The sequence below is a fragment of the Canis lupus genome, chromosome 14, assembly GCF_003254725.2.
Source record: "Canis lupus dingo isolate Sandy chromosome 14, ASM325472v2, whole genome shotgun sequence".
NCBI classification, from domain to species: Eukaryota; Metazoa; Chordata; class Mammalia; order Carnivora; family Canidae; genus Canis; species Canis lupus.
Window position 1 is genome coordinate 53246806 of NC_064256.1, and position 15399 is coordinate 53262204.

General features: G+C 35.1%; 1 protein-coding gene across 16 annotated transcripts in view; it reads left to right on the forward strand.

The window, feature by feature from the left end:
- Positions 1-15399, forward strand: part of FOXP2 (forkhead box P2) — a 554671-nt gene that overhangs the window by 28269 nt on the left and 511003 nt on the right. The gene's annotated exons all lie outside the window — the stretch shown is intronic.

Consider the following 15399-nt stretch of genomic DNA (forward strand, 5'->3'; position numbering starts at 1 on the left):
CCATTTCCAAAAATAAGGGTAAGAGTTAAAAATTCCAAGAATAAGTATGTGACACCTAAACAATTGAAGCTAAACAGTGATATAAGGAAATATAGTATAAAGTGAGCAAAAATAATAGTGAAGTATATGAGATTAAAATTTTAAAATGCATAAGGTAATTATGATTAAGTATTAATTCGGAAGGAGCGATTGGCAATGATGTGAGCAAGTTTGGAAAAGGGTTGTTTCACAGAGTCCTCTTCTCTTAAAGCTTTGGGCCTTCTGTCTCCAATTCTCCAAGGGGGCTCACCCTTTCATTCTCCACATTCTCTGAGTCTAGACTCCCAGTCTAAGATGATCCTTTGAGGAATACCTGTGGAAGTTGGGACCCCCCCCAATTTTGCTTTTACATTATATGCACTTAGAGTAGACCACAGCAGATACAGCAAAAGCCTGCATCCAAATAATGCTTCTCTAAACCTGGCAGGTGAAAATAATTTTATAGTCTTAAGGAAAAATTTTAACTTTGGTTTAACAAGTGTAGATTCTACTTTGGAGCAGATCCCATGTAGTACCTTGTTTATTATCATAGAATTATGATTATGAATGCTGTATGAATGTTGTTGACAATGTACAGTATATGCATTACTTTATTTAGATCTTAGTCCCACCCATGGGACTTTCATTATTCCCATTAAGAGGGATCTTAAGCATCCTTTACCTCCATTTTAGGATTAGGGAATCTGAGGCCTTGATAATTTAAGATATTTTAACCAGTATTTACTAGTCAAGCTGAGATTAAAACCTGGATCTTTTGATTCCCAGTATAGTTGTCTTCCTACTGGAGTCTGTTGCCATATTTCCACTGACGATTTCTTGACTTCACAGTGGTTGAATGTTTTGTAACATTTATGAATGAGAATGGCAAAAAAGAATGTGAAGTCTTAATAGAAACTGTGCTCTCATTCCAGATTATGAATGAATTAATAGAGAATTTATGCCACTCATACTGTCCTTATGCATAATTTCTTATTCTCTGTGAAATTTGTCATCATTAAAGCATGATTTTCAAAATGGGAAAAATTAATGGTTTTCAAAATGACTGAGGATAGAAAAAGGATGTGATAAAGCTAAGAATAGACAGATATAGTAAATGACTGGTTATATATCAACCTAGAATTCCTTTGACTACTCCTTTCTTAGTCAGAATCAGGCTTTGAAAAGATCTTGACACACAGAAGTTAACATATTATTTCACTACACCATAAGTACAGTTATCGAGGTTTGCACAGGGTGGTCGAGAAAGACAGTGAAGGGACAGCTATCTCAGAATGGGGGAATGGGGAGAGGAGAGGTTTCCCAGAGGGGAACTCTGGATTGTTGTAGGCAGTTTGACTCATGTACAAAGGTTAGCAGTGAAGATTGCTCTGCTCTTTAGAGCAGCAATTCTCAAAGTGGTTGGACAGGGTGACTCTGTTTTAGAATTAAGTTAATCCCCGAATATACATTCTGTTTTTCTTTCTTAGAAGTGAAAAAAAAATGCATGGGTTTTTACTTCTGCGAACAATTAAGGACTACTTACTAATAACCTTAATAACTTACTTACTAGTAAGTAGTAAGTAGTAAACCTTATTAATAATAATAAGTAAAGTAAAATAAAAATAAGTAAAAATAATAAATAAAGTAAAATAATAAGTAAAACTTATTAAGTAAGTTATTAAGGTTTACTAGAATATAGCTTTCAATAACAAAATCCAGCTCACTCTGGGAGTCTACTAAGGATTCTAATATTCTATCAGAAGTCAGAGTGTTACGGAATACTTGGTAAGTTGTAGCTCCAACTGCTCATGCTCTAAAAACAGGTGTCTGGAATTACCAATATTTTCTTACAGAATGTTTTCTTATCTGCATATAGGCTAGGACGTCTTAACTTGGTCATCATTAAATGCTGCTATTTTGCTTATGAATTATAAAGGATTGATTTAAGTTCATCATAATTTTTTCAGTATTGTATCCTTTACTTAATGTATTTTGTAATTCATATTTGTATCAATAGTATTTTTGGTTCTTGCATGTAAGAGTGAAGACTCAGTCATGCATCATTTTCATCAGAGCTTCTTAAATATTGGCATGGATAAGAATCCCTAAAAGAGCTTGTTCCAAAACAGTTTCCTGGGCCCACCCCCAGAAATTCTGATTCAATACATCGCTGCAGGGCCTGATAATTAACTTTTCTAACAAGCTCCCAGGTGATGCTGATACTACTGATCTTCCAACCACCCTTTGAAAAGAATGGATCTGAAAGGATTCTTGCTAAAGTGGACGTGTAGGAAACCCATGAAAATATTCCTGTATAATGGCGTCTCGTATCATTTAGTCTTTTTCAACTGGAAGGTAAGCAAACATAAATGGGATGAGTAGGTGGGTGGGCAGCAGAATCTCAGGCAGTTTTGGCCAACTTCAGTAATTCACTTAGAAAGTAGAATGGGAGCCTCTGTTTTTGAGCTAGTTCAAGTTCATCAATATGACTCAAACATCACATGCTGGAAGAACAGAGGTGATCAATGTGGTCAGAGAAATTTACCTGATCATCTAGGGTTTTGTAAACTATGATCAATAATTTGCACTTGGCCTGAGGATGGTAGTAAACCACAGAGGCATTTAGAACTAGGAGAGGTGGGGTGCCTGGTTGGCTCACCTGGTTAAACATCGGACTCTTGGTCTCAACTGAGGTCATGATCTCAGGATCCTGGGATGAAGAAGCCCCTTGGTGGACTCTGTCTTCAGCAAGGAGTCTACTCCAGGATTCCCTCCCCCCTCTACCCCTCCCCCTACTCATGTGGAGATCTCGCTCTCTGAAATAAATAAACCTTTAGGAAAAAAAGAACTAGGGGATGGCATGATCAAAGGTATGAGATTAAGAATTTGGTGAGAAGAGAAACAGAGACAACCGTTATGAAGCTGTGACAGTAATGTAGACGAAACTAAACTAAAGGACCTAAACTGAGTAAGTAGTGGTGAGAATGATAAGCAGAGCTGAGAGATTCTCAGGAGGTGACAATAATGGTTATCACAACAGCTAACATTTATTATGCACTCACTGTAGGTTATTGCTGATCACTCTTCTAAACAATAAACAAATAGAAATCAATTTAGTGCTTATAGCACCCATATGAGGAAAATACAGGCATACTTTGTGGGGTTTTTTGCACTTTGCATACACTGCTTTAAAAAAACAAAAACAAATAGAAAGTTTGTGGCAGTCCTACATCAAGCAAGTCTATCGGTGCCATTTTTCCAATAACATTTGCTCACTTAGTGTCTCTGTGTCACGTTTTGGCAATTCTTGCAATATTACAGACTTTTTCATTATTATTTGTTATGATGACCTGATCTGTGATCAATCATCTTTAATGTTACTATTGTAATTGTTTTGGGTGTGCCACAAACCATACCTGAAGATCAAACTAGCCATGACATTCCCTTAAGCCTAAGCCTAAGCCAAAGCAAGTCCCTAACTTTTCAATTCTATGAAAACTGACAGAGGTGAGGAAGGTGCAAAAAAAAAGTTGGATGTTAGCAGTTTGGTTCATGAGTTTTAAGAAGTCATCTTCCTAACATATACGTGCAAGGTGGAGCAGCAAGTGCTAAGATAGAAATTGCAACAAGTTATCCAAAAGATCTAATTAAGGTAATGAGGGGGGCTACCCTAAAAAATAGAGTTTCAGTATAGCCAAAATAGCCTTATATTGGAAGAAGGTGACAGCTAGGACTTCCATAGCTAGAGAGGAGAAGTCAATTCCTTGCTTCAAAGTTTCAAAGGACAGGCTGACTCTTGTTAGAGGCTAAAGCACCTGGAAACTTTAAGTTGAAGCCAATACATATTCACCATTCTGAAAAATCCTAAAGCCCTCAATAATGATGCTAAATCTACCCAGCCTGTGTCTATAAATGGAACAACAAAGGCTAGATGACAGCACACCTGTCTACAGCAAGGTTTAATGAATGTCTTAAGCCTACTGTTGATACCTACCACTCAGAAAAAAAAATTCTTTTCAAAATATTTTTAAAAAGGGGCACCTGGGTGGCTCAGTGGTTGAGCATCTGCCTTTGGCTCAGGTCGTGATCCCAGGGTCCTGGGATTTAGTCCTACATCAGGCTCCCTGTGGATGCCTGCTTCTCCCTCTGCCTATGTCTCTGCCTCTCTCTCTCTCTCTGTCTCTCATGAATAAATTTTTAAAAATCTTCAAAATATTTTTACTCACTGACAGTGCACCTGGTCACCCAAGAGCTCTGATGGAAACATAGTATGAGATTAATGTTTCCATGCCTCCTCATATAACATCCATTGTTATGCCCAAGGATCAAGGAGTAACTTTTACTTTCAAGTCTTGTTCTCTAATAAGTATATTTCATAAGGCTGTAGCTGCCAGACAGTGATTCCTCTTATGGATCCAAGCAAAGTAAATTGAGGATCTTTGGAAAGGATTCACCATTCTAGATGCCACTGAGAACATTCATGATTCTGGGAAGAGGTCAAAATATCAACATTAAAAGGTATTTGGAAGAAGTTGACTCCAACCCTCCTGGAAGACTTTGTGGGGTTCGAGATAGGGAATGAAGTAACTGCAGAAGTTGTGGAAATGTCAAGAGAGCTAGGATGAGAAGTGGAACCAGAAGTTGTGACTGAATTGCTACAGTCTCATGATAACACTTTAAAGGATGAGGAGTTGCTCCTTAGATGAGCAAAGAAAGTGGTTTCTCAGAAGGGATCTGCTCATGGGGAAGATGCTGTAAAGACTGTTGAAGTAACAAGGGATTTAGAATATCACACAAACTTAGTTGATAAAGTAGTGGTAGGATTTGAGAGGATTGACCCCAATTTTGAAAGAAGCTCTGTAGGTAAAAGGCTATCAAACAGCATCACATCCTACAGAGAAACTGTTCATAAAGGAGTCTATGTTGCAAAGTTCACTGTTGTCTTATTTTTAAAAATTGACACACCTGGGTGTTCAGGAGGTTTAACATCCGACTCTTGATTTGGGCTCAGGTCATGATCTCAGAGTGGTGAGATCGAGCCCTGCATTGTACTCTGTGCTGCTCCTAGAGCTGCAATAGGATTCTCTTTCCCCTTCTTCCTTGGCCCTTCCCCACTCTCTCTCTCTCTTGCTCTTAAAAAAAAAAAATTGCCACAGCCACCCCAACCTTTAGCAACACCACCCTGATCAGTCAAGCAGTCAAACAACCATCAACATCCAGTCAAGACCCTCTACCAGCAAAAAGATGATGATGACCTGAAAGCTCAGATGATGGTTAGCATTTTTTAACAATAAAGCATTTTTAAGTTATGTACATTGGGTTTTTCTTTTTTTGGTTCTAAAGCTATTATTGCACACTTAGTACACTACAAAATACTATAAATATAACACTTTTATGCACTGTGAAAACTATTTAACTTATTTATTGTGATAATTCACTTTATTGAAGTGGTCTGGAACCAAACCTGCAGTAGCTCTGAGGTATGTCTGTATTATTTTCATTTCATTTTCATTTTACAGATGAGGAAACTAAGTAATGGAAAGGCTAGGTTACTTGTCCAAGGCCACACAGCTTGTTAGGGGAGAGCAAGAATTTAGACTTTAGCAGTTTGGCATAGAGCCCGATTGTTAAATTGCATGGTCAGTGTGATGGGGTGTGATGGTCACTTGGATGATAGACATGAGTATGAAGGAGGAATATAGGATGCTGGCAGGTTTGTGGCTATTTTTAGTATAGGCACTGATACAGGAAATTAGGAGGGGAAGCATATTTGGAGTGTGATGAAGTAGAGAAGTGAAGGAGAAAGAGGATCAATTTAATTTTGGACATTTTGACTTTGAGGAGTTTGTAGGAAATCCAAGTGAAGGCATCTAATAGGCAGTGAATATATGGATCTTGACTATAAAAATCCAATGCAAACTAAAAAACCCATGGTGTCTAGATTAGCATGTGGAGGGTGCTGTGAAATGGATAACTCATATCTGTAGTACCATATTCAGTTTACAGTGTCACATTTAACTGAAACTAAAGTTTATCTGGAGATAACCATGGTTTCAAAGGATTGGGGAACGATGACATAAGAGAATTAGGACAAGGAACTGCTGGGTTGTTTAGTGCAGAATTCAAGAGATAGGAAGGATTGAATAGTGCACAGTGTTTTAAAGAATAGTTGTGTAGAATGGGAATTTATTTTATATAGCCTCACTAGTCAGAATAAGACCACGTAGATACAAGTTATTTGGATGTACATGTGCTGAGAATAAAAACATGCCCAAAATGGAAAAGGGTAGCCTTATGAGTTAGGAAATACTAAAATATCAACTTGAGTGCCACCAAAAATGGGGGTATTGGTAGAGGTAATTCCTGTTTGGCATGGATTACTGAGTCCCTCAGACTTGGCAGCATTGTAATGAAATGTTTTAAGTTTTAAAATTTGCTTATAAAATATTGATTTTTGTTATTAATAGGTCTTTTCTGAGTTTTTCTTCACAAAATTTGAAATTTAACTAAATCATTATTTTTCTAGGCATAAAACACAGAAGCCATTTCCATCTAACCTGATGATAGGTGCTGGAAATTTGCAAGGAATTTTCCATAAACATTAATCCACCTCTCATGATTGCTCTAATTGTTTTAGTGGAATGCAGTTGTTTAGTTGCAGAAATGATTGACCATATCAGTGATTCCAAATAAAGGTAGTGGAGTTTCTAATTCCACTTAGAGAAAAATGTCAAAATAAAGTGTAGTTTCTCATTACTGGATTTATAATCTTTGTATCTCCTTTTTTTCTTGGCCCCTGGGAGTTTTGTTACTAGCAATGAAATACAACCTTCATGCTATACTGTGTAGGATAGATACTGTAAATTTCTGGTCTTGCTTTTCCATTGATCTGGATTGCCATCTGGGAATCCTGTTCAGCTGATCTTTATTTCCTGAGTCAGAAATTCTGTTTTACCCATCTTTGGGGCTTTCAGCAGCTATTCTCCGTGGGCCGTCAGGTATTGCACATGAAAGAGAAGGTTCAAAGGCATAGAAAGAAGGTTCAGGGCTGAAATGTTTACACTGCATTTTAAAAAATTTTACAAACATTTTCTAAGCTGATGGATCAGCATGAAAGCTTAGCAGATCTAAGACTTTTTAACATGGCATAGTATAGGTAACATTTGAATACACATAATTTTTAAGAACTGGTATGGTAGTCATCAGTTATAAATTTGTTACAGAAATGACTCGTTTATTCATGATTTTTCCTGTAAGCATAAGTAACAACATTATAACATTAATGTTGTAAGTTTCTTGAATTTTTTACAAGCTTATTTATATCTTATTCTGCTTTATTTTGCATCTGATAATTAGTATTGAATTGAGGTAAAGTACAATTTACAATAAAGAAATTAACAACTCACTAAAATTTTTATAATAAACAGATATTTCTGAAGTTTTGACACCTTTTGTGTCATCAACTACATATATTACACAGTAACCAAAATGTTGAATTTTTTAAAAAATATAATGGAAGTATGAATATGGAAAAGCCAATTATTATGTTTATCATTTATTTAATAAAATATATTTTAATGAGAAAGAAGATCTTTTATCATACATAATAGATTGGTTTATAGCACTGTGCTTTTTAATGTGTCAGTAGCTTTTTGAACATAGTCTGGTTCTCTGTGACTATTACATGTTACATATTTATGCGTTATAAATGTTAGATAACTTTGCTACTTCTTTCAGCTTTGTGTACAAACAAGATATTCAATATAGAACATAAAAGTTTGGTAAAGGTCTTGTGTTTATCCTTATTACACAAATGTTTGTAGAACGTTTTTAAAAGCATTGTAAGTATTTGAGTTTTTTACCATAGGAAGCATTTTCTTATTAAATAGATTTTTGACATTATGTTAATCTATAGCAGAATCCATGCTTCTGGGAAATATACATGCATTGAAAAGCTTCTTAAGATGAAATTAGTCTTCTGCATGGAATTATGGGAGAATTCACAAAATAAGCATACATGCTTAGCAGCTGACATACCAAAATATTTTTGACCTGATTTTACTTCTATGGGCTTCTCTTTCATTTTTATCCAGTCTTGTGTGTGTATGTATTTGTAAAATCTGTGTAATGTAAACATACCTCCTAACCACAAAGTAGATACTTTTTAAAAATCCCAGTTTTATTGAGAAATAATTGATATACATTACTCTAGAAGTCTAGGCACATAGCATGATTGTCTGATACACAGGTATTATGCAATGATTACCACTGTAGGTTCTGTTTTCTCAGATAAATATGATGAAAGGAAAAGAAAGGGAAAAAAGCAAAAAATATCCTTGTGATGAGTTAACTTTTGTGAGTGGTAAAAGATATAGATACAGTTTCATTTTTTAATATATGAATATTCAGTTATCCTAGCACCATTTATTGAAAATATCTTCTGTCTTGTCTCTGTTGAGTATTTTTTAGTCCTTTGTCAAGTATCAGTTGACTGCATATACTTGGGTTTATTTCTGGACTCTTGATTCTGTTCCACTGGTCTATGTGTGTATGTTTTTATGCCAATTCCATACTGTTTCGATAATTCTAGCTTTAATATAGCTTGAAAACAGGAAGTGTGATACCTTCTGCTTTGTTCTTCTTTCTGGGGATTTCCTTGTCTTTTTGAGGTCTTTTGTGATTCCATGGAAATTTTAGGAGAGTGTTTTTTATTTTTTAATTTTGCTGAAACACACCACTGGGATTTTGGTAGTTATTTAGAGATCGTTTGGCCCTAGAGAGTAACTAGGTTTATGAGGAAGAGAATACCAAGAACATAGTCTATTCTTCCTTACTAGCTACAAACTTGTGTTCTTTAATAAACCTAGGGCCATTGTCATGCTAAATGCTATCCATGCCAATTTGGAGAAATGACAATGTAATAACTAGCATGTTAAAAGCAGTTGACTTTTACTCTAATCGTAATTTCATTAAAATCATCCTATAATTTAATTTTAAAATCCAGATTCTTTTTTAGGGTTGGATGCTCAGGGTTGCTGGGGTTTCTTATAATATCTGGAGATTTATTGGTTATTTGGTTGCACTGGTCAGTTGTCTTTTCTAGGCTCCCAAAGGACACTGATTTTAATCTATATTATAACATGGCACAGTTTACCATTATAGACTTTTCTCAGTAGATTTTGAAGTCTTCGTGTTCAGCCATTATGGTTTTTGGTTTTGTCCAAGGCCAGGTGGTACATAAAGAGGCAGTGAGCTAAGGGTGTGGTTGTTAAAAGCAGCTTCAGAATAAGATACATTCTCTTCTTCCTCCTCTTCCTCCTCTTCCTTTTCTCTTTCTTCTTTATCTCTGTCATCATCTCCTCCTCCTCCTCCTCCATCATCATCATCATCATCATCATCATCATCATCGTCATCATCTTTGTTACCTTGTTATGTTGATTATGGTCAGGAAATCATGATTAGCATAATCCTTATCACAACCCTATGAGGCATATATTTTATGGATGAAGAAACAAGGATATAAACATTAAAATAACTTTCCCAATGGGGCACAACTAATAAACAGTGAAATCAGAACTCAAACCCAGGTCTAATACCTAAATTCTGTGCTCATAACCATTACTGGATTTAATCAGAGGTCCACCTTCAGCTAGTTTGGTGGATTTCTGTCACCAAACATGCACAACTCAGCATTTAATTTTTTAAACCATTTATCAAATGGCCTCATATCTAACACTAAGTAAAAGTTTTAATGAGTAGATGACTGAAGGAATAACTGTCATATTTGCATTTTATTATATAGCCCATTGGTGTAGTCAAAGATCTTTTAACTAATTCAATATTTTAACAAGTGAGAAATGCATAGTTTTTCCGTCAACATACAGAATGAATGCAAGCTAACAGTTAGACAATATTATTCTGTCTTCTTAAATAACTGTGTGCTTTTGGTATAGTGTGAATCTTCTCTTCTGGATTTGGATTATAATGCATGTGTATTACATTAATCTAAAATGTGAGTCCATAGTAGCAGCAAAAGAGCCTGGATTTCCAGGCCTAGAAGTTTCCAGGAGAAAGAATAATAACTGATGCCTGTAGAGAATTCAGAGATCTTGAAAATCCCCTGAGAAGCTTAATTCTTCAGAAATCTTCTCTGGGTTATCTGATGTTGCTGTAGACTACAAAGTCTCAGCATAGCTTGGATCCCTGGTGGTGTACAATGAATCAAGACTCCTACCTTTCCTCTCCACAAGCCTCTTCCTCTACACAAAACCCAACCACTTCTCAATTTTACAGCAGTTTATCCAGGAGAGGGATTCCTTCTTTTGGTTCCACATTGATAAGATGCCATCTTTGGCATGTGCCCATCAGTGTTATCCATATTTCACAAAACACAAATTAATATATACTGTGAGGAAGCCCGGGTGGCCCAGTGGTTTAGTGCTGCTTTCAGCCCAGGGGCGTGATCCTGGAGACCTGGGATTGAGTCCCATGTCAGACTTCCTGCATGGAGCCTGCTTTTCCCTCTGCCTATCTCTGTCTCTCTCTGTCTCTCTCTCTCTCTCTCTCTGTGTCTCTCATGAATAAATAAATAAAATCTTAAAAAAAAATGTACTGTGGTAGTTGTGCATACAAAACAAGAGAAGGATATTACCTTTCTTTAGTGAGATTAATGTGAAGAAATAACAGTTGCTGGATTGCCTAGGTAGCTTAATCAGTTAAGTATCCAGCTCTTGATCTCGGAGTTGTGAGTTCAAGCCCCACATTACTTAAAAAAAAAACAACAACAACAAAACATAAAAACAAAGAACAGTTTATTTGGATTTCATATGAATTCCTTTAAAAACTTAGTGCATGCTGTCTTTGGGGGATTTAAAGATGAAGAGGACATAGTACTGCTCTCAAGAAACTTAAAATATAGTAGGGGAGATACAAGTGTAAATAGCTAAGTATAACATAAGATAAGATGAATTAAATAGATAAACAGCAGCCTGTGGGAATGTTCTATTCTGAGTTTCAGAAAAAAATTATGAAGGAGATGACATTTGACCTGAATTTTAAATGATGTACAGATGCCTAATAGGTTTACTTATGTAAATATTCAAACATATAATAGCATACATTCTCATTATAAATTTATATGTATATACATATATATATATAAAATATGGTCAGTGTAATGGAATACATGTAGTGTGTGTAGATCTGTGTGTATGTGTTTGTGAATGCATAATCACAATAACATTAGTATGTGCTCTTCTAAAATACTTTCATTTCCATGAAATGTGAAAATATAGAAAGGTTTATTTATAAAATAACTCTTAATTGATGTGACTAGAATATCATTCTGACTTATATGTTAGTTAAGCAACTAAAATTATTGGTAGTTATTAAATAGTGTAGTAACCTGTACAATTAGGTAATTGACAGATTTTTAGAATAACCTGGTTATGAAGGAACATATATAATTTTGCAGTGAAAACTCCTAAGCCTAGCACTATGGTGGCTATATAGTTTTCAGATAATAATTGACTTCTCTTGGATTAGCCTGGATGAGTAAGGAACTGTGTGGAGATCATATATTCCTATTCATGCTGTCCTTAAATGTTTAAATCAAAATAACCTAAACCAAAATCACTAAATAACCTCCCCAAATCTCTTTGCTTTTTTGTTAATGCTGTATGTGGTATGTATTGGTTGTGTAATAAATTACCACAAATTTATGGTTTAAGGCAGTACATTTATTATCTCACAGTTTCTTTAGGTCAGGAACCTGAGCATGGCTTAGTCTGCTTTATGGTCACTCACAGACTGCAGTCATGGTGTCAATCAGGGCTGTAGTCTCATCTGAAGGTTCAGCTGGTTGAGGATCAAGTCCCAATCTGATGTGGTTTTTGGAGGATCCAATTCTTTGTGGGTGGTTGGACTGAGCGTCTCAGTTCCTTGTTGGCTGTCGAGTGGGTGCTGCTCACAGTTTATTATGTAGGTATCTCCACATGAAAACCTTCATTATCAAAGTCAACAAGGGAGAAGATTCAGTGTATGCTAGCATGATGGGAGTTACAGTTTTATGTAACATAATCATGTTAGTGGTATCCTATCACTTTTACCATAACCACTTAGTTAAAAACAAGTCACAGGTCTTTCCCACATGTAAGAGGAAAGGAATTGATGAGATCATAAATAGCAGGAGGTGGAGATCATTGAGGGCCTTACAGTCTGTCTGCTACAATACCTAAAATTTCTTGTGGGTGGGATAGGCCTAGCTTATAATGATAAATAAAAGAGATAGAATTCAGAAGTATGAAACTCATCAACAGTTAATTTTGTCAGTGAACAATTGCAAATGATGTTAGATCTGTTCCTTTTTTCTTTAATATCCAAAGACTATAAAGAGACAAAGAAGGCATTGAATTGAAAAACTAGAAAGAAATGATTGCCAAAAGGACAGGTGTTTTTTTGAGTTTATGAATATTATTGGAAATATTCCTTGCTTTCCTCAACTGCATAGAAATGAGTGGAAGTTGTGTTTATTGATGTTTTGTCAATTGACTATTTGTGATTATAACTTTATTGGGATTTAAAAAGAATTTAAGATGGTTTCTTCTACTTTCCCTTTCTCTTACTCCTTTCTGGAGTATTCCTTATTTGATGTATCACAGTAGCTGCATATATTTATAGTCAGTACTAGAAAATAAAAGTAAAAGAAATATAGAAATAGAATGAACATATTTTTGTTAAATATCTGATGGATACCAAAACAGTAATGATATAGTATTTGTGGCTGTTTTTGGCAATGAGAATTGATAGGTGCATGGCCTAGTTATCTCCTTATATTGGAATATTAGGGATGGGCCACTGGATTAATGATTAAGTTAGTTTAGATGATGATCAGAGAACTGCATGTGGTAAATTATCTTATGCTTGTTTTTCTCGCATAAAATAAATAAATAATAAAATAAAATAATAAAATAAAATAAATTATAAAAAATAAAATAATAAAAATAAAATAAAATAAAATAAAATAGATAAATAAATAATAATAGAATAACAAAATAAAATAAAACTGTAAAATATTTTTTACAGTTTAAGGATATTCTAACAAGCATTACTATTTTACCATCAGAGGCAGTAAAAGGCCTTGATTTTAACATGCAGGTAAATCTAAGAGATTTTCTCCAATTCTTCATCAATGTATAACATAATTGTCTTCAGTTAACATAATCATCTGTGGTCGGCCATTATCTAGTATTACCCTGAAATGATAGAAATATCATCATGAAGAGCAGGGAATTCAGCTTCAGGTCACCACCTCTAATCTGAATGCAAACACCTGTTAAATAGACCCTTGTAAAGCTCATTTTTTCCCCTGCAGTGATTCACTTTTTGTTTATGAGGCAGATTCTTAGACTTGGCCTTTCTTATGTTTTCAGTGTTGATATCCTATTATTAAATTATTTTCTTAAGGATTTATTTTAGAGGATGGGCAGGAGGGACAGAGAGAGAGAGGGAGAATCTCAAGCAGACTCCTTGCTGATCACAGGCCCAACACGGACTGGATCTTACAACCCTGAGATCATGACTTGAGCTGAAGCCAAGAGTCTGATTCTTTTAACCCACTGTGCCACCCAGGTGCCTCATTATTGAATTTACTTGTAAAATTTTATTTTTTAAAAAAATTATTTTCTATTTAGTTCAGAAAGGTTTTTTTTCTCTCTTCAAATTAGTAGTCTGGGATGGAAATATTCCAAAAATTGAATTTAAAAAACCTTTTGGTTAAATATATTTAGTCTCCTATCTGTATGTTCTTGAACATGTCCCTTTTAGTGTTGTTTGACCCAGATTTTAAAAGCCCCAGAGATCCAAGGACCATGACTATGTAATAAGTCTTTTTGGTGTAGCAATTCATACAATTAAATTAAGCATTCAATAAATGCTTTCTGATGATGAAAACCCAGTTAAAAGTCCTCTGGGGAAATCCAGAATTCTTAAATAACCAAATATAGAATCATACTATTTTAGAGACTCTAGTCTTCTGAAATGGCTTCCTTCTTCAGAGCAACTTTGACGTAGGTCAGTTTTCATCTTCTCTGTTTCTTATTAGGACATAAACAACCACTTTCTGCTTCTGTTGTCTGAAATCCTTTGGATGTCTGGCTGCCAGAACCTTTTCCTCTTGACTTGGTTATGTTGGAGATATCACATCTTCCACTCTCATTTGTCCTTTCCATTCAGGAAGGTGGGGAGGAAGCTGAGCACATAGTGTGTTAGAATTACGGAGTAAGAAGTTCCTTAGGAATAACACAGGTTAGCCTTAGAGAAGTGACTTGTCAGGGTTTGCACAGATAATTAGTGGAAAACTCCAGAATAAAATTCAAAGGTTTGAACTGCAAGCTCCATATTTTATTGGTAGTGAACCAGGATAGTATTAAGTATTTCGTATGTGTTGCTTGCAGTTTGTTGAGACCTGAAGACGCATGTGGTATCAACTTGTTTGTGCATTTTACCATGATCACACATACTGCCTATTGGGTATTGAAGTGATACTGCAGGTACTCAGTATGTTAGCTACTGGACAACTTTGAGCCAGGGCCATGTTGCAGACCATATTTTGACTGGTAAGGTAACCTCAGACTAAAAAAAAAAAGGCTTTTAGAAAATTGAACTTTTCTACTCATATGTGTTTTTAGAGTATTTCAAGTAAGAATCCTTTAATTTGACAATGTCTAACCACAAGTCCTGTCATCTGACATGTATGAAAACTTGGAATCCTATTGATGCCAGTCCCATCCTCTTTTGCTACCGATTAGCACTACAGAAGAGGCTAACCCTCCTAACTTAACCCTACTGGGTATTTTGCTTTGTGTTCTCCTAGAATTGCTTTCTATACTTTTACTTTTCTGTCATTGACTAGAATTTAATTTTTGCCAAGGCAGGAACTTATTCTTCTCTTGTATTCTTCCTAGTAATTATCTTACTTCTGGGAAAATATTAGGCATTTAGTAAAAACATAAAAAAATAGTTTTTAGATTTAATTATATTCTTTGGAGGTCACTAAAATGTAGCAAAAGTAAACCTAGGTGCTTTTCTTGAGAAAAATTTTGTTCAAACTTTTAGAAAATTTCTCTCTAGAATACATCAGAAAGATTAGCTCTTAAAAATTCTGTACAATTAGGTATGTATATAATTGGATTCTGTGAACATGTGATTTTGTATACATGTCTATAATGTGATTTTTTTGCCCCCAGCATTTTCATAGATTTTTTAAAAAGCAGAATTAAGAAAAACAAAGTTTCAGGGGAAAGCCATTCTTAGTATTTTTACCACCACAAAATTAAATGAAATTCTTAGTTAAATGCTAATAATGCATTGATAGGAAAAATT